At 33.8% G+C, this 7,205-nt stretch overlaps 1 non-coding gene across 1 annotated transcript; it reads left to right on the forward strand.

Annotated features, from left to right (window-relative positions):
* The first annotated feature begins 585 nt into the window (after nucleotides 1-585).
* Nucleotides 586-691, forward strand: LOC125494551 (small nucleolar RNA Z279/snoR105/snoR108). The gene has a single exon (XR_007270798.1). It is a non-coding gene; the product is annotated as a small nucleolar RNA Z279/snoR105/snoR108 (small nucleolar RNA).
* Nucleotides 692-7,205: the final 6,514 nt, after the last annotated feature.

A 7,205-nucleotide genomic window follows, 5' to 3' on the forward strand; every position in this document is an offset into this window, starting at 1 on the left:
CTTGTCCAAAACCCGTCCGAAAGCCAAAAACAATTGGACCGGGCCAAAAATTGTACCACAACCCGTCGCAAATTCAAATCGGGCCGAGCTTTTATTTTATCAGCTTTAGTATTAGGTCTGTATTGAATCCCTATATATATAACGTCAAGGTTAACCTACACAGGTTAACAAAATTATTCTCCACACTTACACAAGTTGTACCCCATGTACCCTCATTGGTCCACCACTGCACATAATTATATTATAATATGTAAAATTACAATAGATGATGAAAAGATAAAGTGTAAAAATCCACATCGCAAGAATTTTTTCTTTTACCTACAATTTCCTTATCGTGTTCATAAATCATAATTTCTTACATTGTTTATTGTAGGAAATTATATAATTCGATTTTTGGCCCATCGCAAGATTAAACTTCTGCGGGTTCTGCCGCGTTAGCTAAGTAAATCACTAAATCTTAAATGATCACTTGGACAACATGACAGCACGTCCCACATTGGCGAAAGTCTGATGTCTTCCACTGGCGAAGTAGATTATAAGCGGAAGCCAAACAATTAATAAGGCATGATCCTTCAGGCAGTAAATGGGATATGAGGAGTGGTCATTTCTCGCTTACTTAAACTGCGAGATGGGTGTTCGCCCAAGCCTGGTTACGACAAATTGGGCACCCCAATCATTACCATCTGATCCCTATCCTGAAAGAAGAATTTTCTCATTTTTACATGAATCACTTTTTCCAATAAGATTTTAAAACGTATTTGGTCTTGGGCTATTTATTTTATTTGAAACAAAAAATATTTATCATAAAAAAATTGTAGCTCTATGTTTTGGGAGTATTTTACAAAGTTATTCGAGAATGATCATTAAATTAAAAGGTCATGAAAATTTTAAGGTGCTCATAATAGTCTTTTGTTAGTTGATCATTTCACAATAATTTCAATTATAAAATTATTTCATACAAACCCAATGATTCAAGTTGTCATATTAAAATAATCTAGTAACCTAAAATGACTTATTCAAAAGGTTAAAGATATGATGCGTTGAATTTTAATTAGCTAAGATAGAGGGAGGGAACATAAAGTTAGCTAAGATAGAGGGAGGGAACATATTAGAACATGTATGATGGACTCTCCAAATAGTTCTCCAACAAGAGGAGACACAGAGCCATCATGTACCCAACAATGGGGTTAATTTTTTTTATTCGGTAGTTAACTGGCTAAGTAGGTTCAATCCTCATGAGTAGAGGGTAACAAGGAAATCCCAACTCATAAGGAAACTTCCAGAGACTGGAAAGTGGAGATTTATATCCACAATCAAATATCCACACACAAACACCCCAAATTTTAGGCTTAATGAGAATCGAACACCCGACCATGAGGTTGCAAGGTGGGAGCTCCAACCATTGGGCTCTCACGTGATTCTCTATGAAGACATTTTATAAAGTGTTCATGGAGGAGATACCATTTGATTTAAAGAGGGACAACTTTTTAATGTGTGCGACCCACATATTATTGCAATTACTTAAATTTAAATTTTTTCTTGCAACCATTTAATAACCTCTTTTCTAAAAATAAAAAAGATGGTAATAATTACTATTCCAATAATTATAATTTTTCTTTATCTATAAAATGAGCCTAATATTGGGTATATTTCATATACAAAATCTACTACTCCCTCCGATTTTTAATGTTCTGTGCAATTTCCTCATATGGACGATTTTTAATGTTCTGTGCATTTCACTTTATTCCATTTTGGGACGCTCTCTCCAATTTATTTTTTATTTTTGACGTAACTTCCCCTTACTTTTCCCACCTTTCCTTACTTTTCCCCTTTTTACACTTTCTCCAATCTATTTTTGCTTTTTGACCCCACTTACATTATAATAAATTATTCATAATATTTCCCCCAAATAGTAAATGCACAAAACATTAAAAATCGGAGGGAGTATCTTTTTTTAAATTTATGAAATTTAATATTAGCGTTCAAAATTAATATATTTTTTAAAAAATTCCACATGAAATAAATTATGAAAAGAGATAATTTTTTTATAGTTATATATTCCTTCCGTTTCCAAAAATTTTCATACTTTGACCAATTTTCTCTCACAAAAGGATTCCAAATAGGAATAACAAAGGAAAACACATGGATTATAATTTACATAAATAACTTTATTTATATAACTTTGACCATAGTATGAAACAATGTTCATATGTTGATATGGGACCACGAAACAATGAAAAGTTGAATATAGAGCTCTTAAAAGAGTTTTATTATTTTATTAAATTTGTTTTTCTTTAAAGAGTTTTATTTTTTTATCAATTTTTTTTTCTTGAAAGAGTTTTATTGTTGTTGGGTGTTATATAGGCCCTATTCTTTTGGACTTATTTTCAATTATTTCAGTTCAATGCAGTTATTTTCAGTTAATTTCAATTCAATTAAGTTTACTTCAGTTGAATTAAGTTATTATTTTTTATTATTATTTTTATTATTATTTTTATTATTATTTATTATTATTATTATTAGGATTATTTATATGTTTATTTATTTATAATTATTATTTTTTATTTTTATTTTTATTTTTATTCTTCTTATTTAATTATTTGTTGTTTATTTTTGTTTAATATTATTATTATTTATTTATTATTATTTATTATTATTCTCATATTATTATTTATTATTATTATTATTATTTTTTATTGTTATTATTTATTTATTCATTATTACTGTTATATATTAATAATAATAATAATAATAATAATATTATTATTATTATTATTATTATTATTATTATTATTATTATCATTATTATTATTATCAATAATTAATTTCAGTTCAGTTCAATTCAGTAAATTTCAGTAGTTCAGTCAATTTCAGTGCAATTCAGCCAAAATAAGTTCAAAAGAACAGTGCCATAGTTCTTGAGAACATGGCCATAATTCTTGAGAGCAGCTTGAAGAGAGAGAATAAATGAGAGAGAGTAGAGACCTAGTTGGAGAGCCATGTACCATTGTATAGAGTATGTTCAATGTGGTTCTCCATCTAGCTCTCTATGGAGAGAAAATTGAGAGCTACCTCTTGGGTGTGTCTTGGGTTTATCTCCATGGAGACTTTGCAAAGTGTATCTTGGAGGAGATACCTTTTGAGTTAAAGGAAAGATCACATCTCCAATGTGTGGGGTCCACTTACGATTGTAATTACTAAATTTTTCTTTCTTTCTTACATTCATTTAATTGATCTTTTGTAAAAATAAAAAAAGAAGCTAATAATTATTATCCCAATAAATGTAATGTTTCTTAATTTGTCTATAAAATGAGCCCAATATTGAATATTTTTCATAGACAAAATCTACTATCTTTTTGTAAATTATTAAATTAAATATTACATTCAAAATTAATATATTTTAAAAAAAATTCTAAATTACGTATATTATGAAAAAGTTTTTTTTTGGAATTAGTTGATAGGAATAATCCCCCCTTTCAACAGTCTTCTCAAAATGGTCCAACCTTTTGAAATTTGAAAATAATCCTACCTTTTCACCTTATCTTCTTAGAACAGTCCATTACCTAGAGTTACCTACTACCGTAGGTTAAAAAAGCACGTGCCTCATATTATTACCTAACTAATTTAATTTTTTTCCCGCTAAAAAACCACCTTCCCCCACCTTTTCCTCAATTCATCTTCAATTCATCCCCAATTGAAACCCTCCCCCTCTCCTCTGTGAAAAATCGAAAATCACAAAACATCGTTGTGGGTACAAATTTAGCGATTCCAACTCTTCTTCCAACGGCAAGAAATCAATTTCCCTTCTGATGTGCAAGCACAATTATTTGCCCGTTGTTATGACGATCTGCAAAAAAGGGGGTAACAGTGGTAAGGCTTTTCACGGTTGCCCTTTATTGCCGGTAAGCAAAATCTTACACTTTCCAATTTTATTTGATTGGGTGGGTTGTAATTGGGTGGGGGTTTTGATTATTTTGGTACAATTTGATTTGATTGGGTGGGTTGTAATTTGGTGGGTTGTAATTTGATGTTAATTTTGTCTCCTCAAAACAGGATAATGATTGCCCTTTTTTCAAGTGGGATTCTAAGAGTGGAGGAAGAGTGAATTGCCCAGATACATATTCAACGCAACTTGATGATCTGAATTATCAGATCTTTGAAAAAGACACTACCATTTCAAAGCTTGAATTTGAGAAGACAATGTAGAAGGATACAATCAAGACTTTGAAGATGAAAAATGAGGAATTGAAAGCGGAAGCTGCACAAGTGAGGATTGAGCTTCACCAAATGCGTGAGGAGTTCGTCAATTGTACAAGATATGACAAGAATTTAACTATGTTAATCATTGTTAGCTGAGTTTTATTTGGTATAATTGTATATGTATTGTAGTAGTTTATTAGGTTATTGTACCCTAAACAATGATGTATTTGCACATCTATATTAATGAAATTCTAGACTTGTTTTGCTATCATTGTTAAGCTCAAATTTCCATTTAAAACTTATCTTATATTAGCAAGAGTTGTAATATTATGTGTGGACTGTCACCACAATGACAAGAACTGTTATTACTTGTTCAGAATCCAACAAGCACATAAATTCAGTTGACGCAAAAACACTCCAATAATAATGTCATTACAAAAAAAAACTCCAAAATGGAACTCTAGTTGAAGTGAGGAGTGGATGATGAAGCTTGGCTCAGTAATGGACCTTCTGAAGGTGTCATTGAGCACTGCGCAACATGCTTGGGACCTCCACTTGATCCAGGTGCCTACAAAAAAAACACCATGCAAGGAAGTTGTTAGTAACTCATTTTGTAATGTTATTGTATGCACAAATATGAGAAAGATGTCGAAGCTTACGTTTGTCATGGTAGCCCCATCACTTGAAATAAAAACCCCAATTCCAACTGGTACCTGTCAAGCCAAACAACATAGGAAGGTTTGAAATATTTTAGCTTTTAGGGTACACAACTCCACTTTGGGAAAGTGTATAGACTTACATTGTTAGTATTCCTACCCCTACCTCTACCTCTTAGTGCAGTACCTCCCCTCCCCGTGCCTCTTCCTCTTGTTGTAGTTCCTTCTCCACTTGAACTTCCTCCCCTGGTTGTGCTTCCTCCCCTTGTACCTCCTCCTCTACCTGTGCTTCCTCCCCGACCTGTTGCTTCCTCCCCTTGTACTTCCTCCCCTACTTCCCAACCCTCCTACCACCCCTGCCCAACATAGTTGGTTGAGATGTGGCTGTCAAATGAGCACCATTAGTATGTACATGTGCTCGAGGTTCTTGCATATCATTTCTTGGTCTTCCTCTGGCTTTTTATGTAGGAGATTGGGAAGCCTAGGTGACATCTCTTTGTGGATACCTTCTCTTATTATGTCCCTTGGTCTTGCAAAGACTACTATAAGTCATCTCCATACCATGTTTTGTCAGCTTGCCGGGTCTTTTAGGATCCTCACATAACCCTTTGATTCTGGTTTTTCTAGGCCTCCTTGGGCGAATTTTTATTGGAGGGGGATCCAAGGGACACTCAATCTGGGCCAATGTCTCTCACCTTCACATGGAGGAATTGAGGAGAGTATACTTTCGAGGTACACATCTCTCATATAACACTGATATATAAATTCCCCAGCCTCCTTATAACAGAAAAATATGGCAGCTATTGCATGACAATATGGATACCGACACATGTCCCACATTCTACATGTGCATGTCCTAGCTTCCAAATCAACTGTAAGACTATCCAAAAAGTAATTAACTTGAAACAGATGATGCTCATTAGATGGCAACACATCACAGTTGGTGCCTTCTCTTTCTCCTTCTCTAACTTTACTTTTATCCTAGGATATATGTTTGAACTAGACTTTTCCATTTCATGCCTTTTCAAAACCAACCTCTGCATTAAGTGCGCTCTTATATCTTCTAGCATATATATAAGGTGTTTTGTCCTATCATTAATGATGTAGCCATTATAGTTTTCTGCTAGGTTGCTAGTTATGGTGTCAGATTTGGGGTTTTTACTCAAGAATGCCCTACAAAAATGTCTAGGATTATAGCTTTTGAATCCTTGGGCTGCTGCTTCATCAGACTTTTCCAAATCTTTTAAAGCATCATTATAATCTGTCTCATTAAAGGTTTTCACAATTTTCCAGAACTTCACTTTCATTTGCCTCCTCTATAAGTTCTACGCCAATGTGGAAAAATGTGCCTAGTACAATGTCTATGTTCAGCTTGGGGTAGAATATACCAACATCATGTAAGGTAGCCTTTGCAAAATAAAAAAATAACATTAACAAATTAAACATAGAACACACTACAACTTAAATAAAATAAGGAGGGGGCGTAATTATACCTGGTGGCTGGTGCTCATCAGACACACTACCCATGTCTTGACCTTGCCCAAGCTCCAAGCATGGTTTAAGATGTGTGAAAAACCATTCCCAGTTAGAGTTGTTTTCCCCTTCAACAATAGCACAAGCTATTGGAAACATCTGGTCATTACCATCTCTGCTAACAGCAAACATCAACTAACCACTAAGGAAAGTTTTGAGGAAGCAGGCATCCACACAAATCACCCTTCTGCATCTCTTTTTCCATCCCTTATGTAGCCCTTTAAAACACACATAAAATTTCTGGAATACTGGTGGGGACTTGGTATTTGGATCAGTGCACAATTCCAAATGAATTCCTGGACTAGACATCTTTAGAGCTTGCATATATCTTTCTAATTTTTGGTATTGCTCCTACATAGACCCATGGAGTATTCTATGGGCATAATACTTGACTTTATATGCAAAGTGTCTTTTGATAATGACCCTAAAAGCTCTTCTCATAGTCTCTATTATTTTCTAAGTTGGCCAATGTGGCCTAGCTTTGAAAACTTCCAAGAATTGCTCAGCTAACCAGGTGGACTTCAATTGCCTGCTTTTCTTCATTGTCGTGTTGCACTTGTGCTCACTCACAACAGTCTTCATAACATAGGTTGCTTTCCTAAAATCCCAAGATTCATATAATTTGAAGGGGCAACCACCGTCACAAAGCACCCAAGCCTCTTTTGCCTGCTCTTGTTACTTGTACTAATTCTCAAATTTCTTCCTTGAAGAAGAACAAACTTTGCAACTGCTTTTTTAAACTCAACTCTAGTTGCAAATCTTTTTCCTGCCTGCCACTTAAAGACTCTGAAATCAATGTTCTCCCCAATTAAAGCT

Source organism: Beta vulgaris, chromosome 1 (assembly GCF_026745355.1).
Source record: "Beta vulgaris subsp. vulgaris cultivar EL10 chromosome 1, EL10.2, whole genome shotgun sequence".
NCBI lineage: Eukaryota > Viridiplantae > Streptophyta > Magnoliopsida > Caryophyllales > Amaranthaceae > Beta > Beta vulgaris.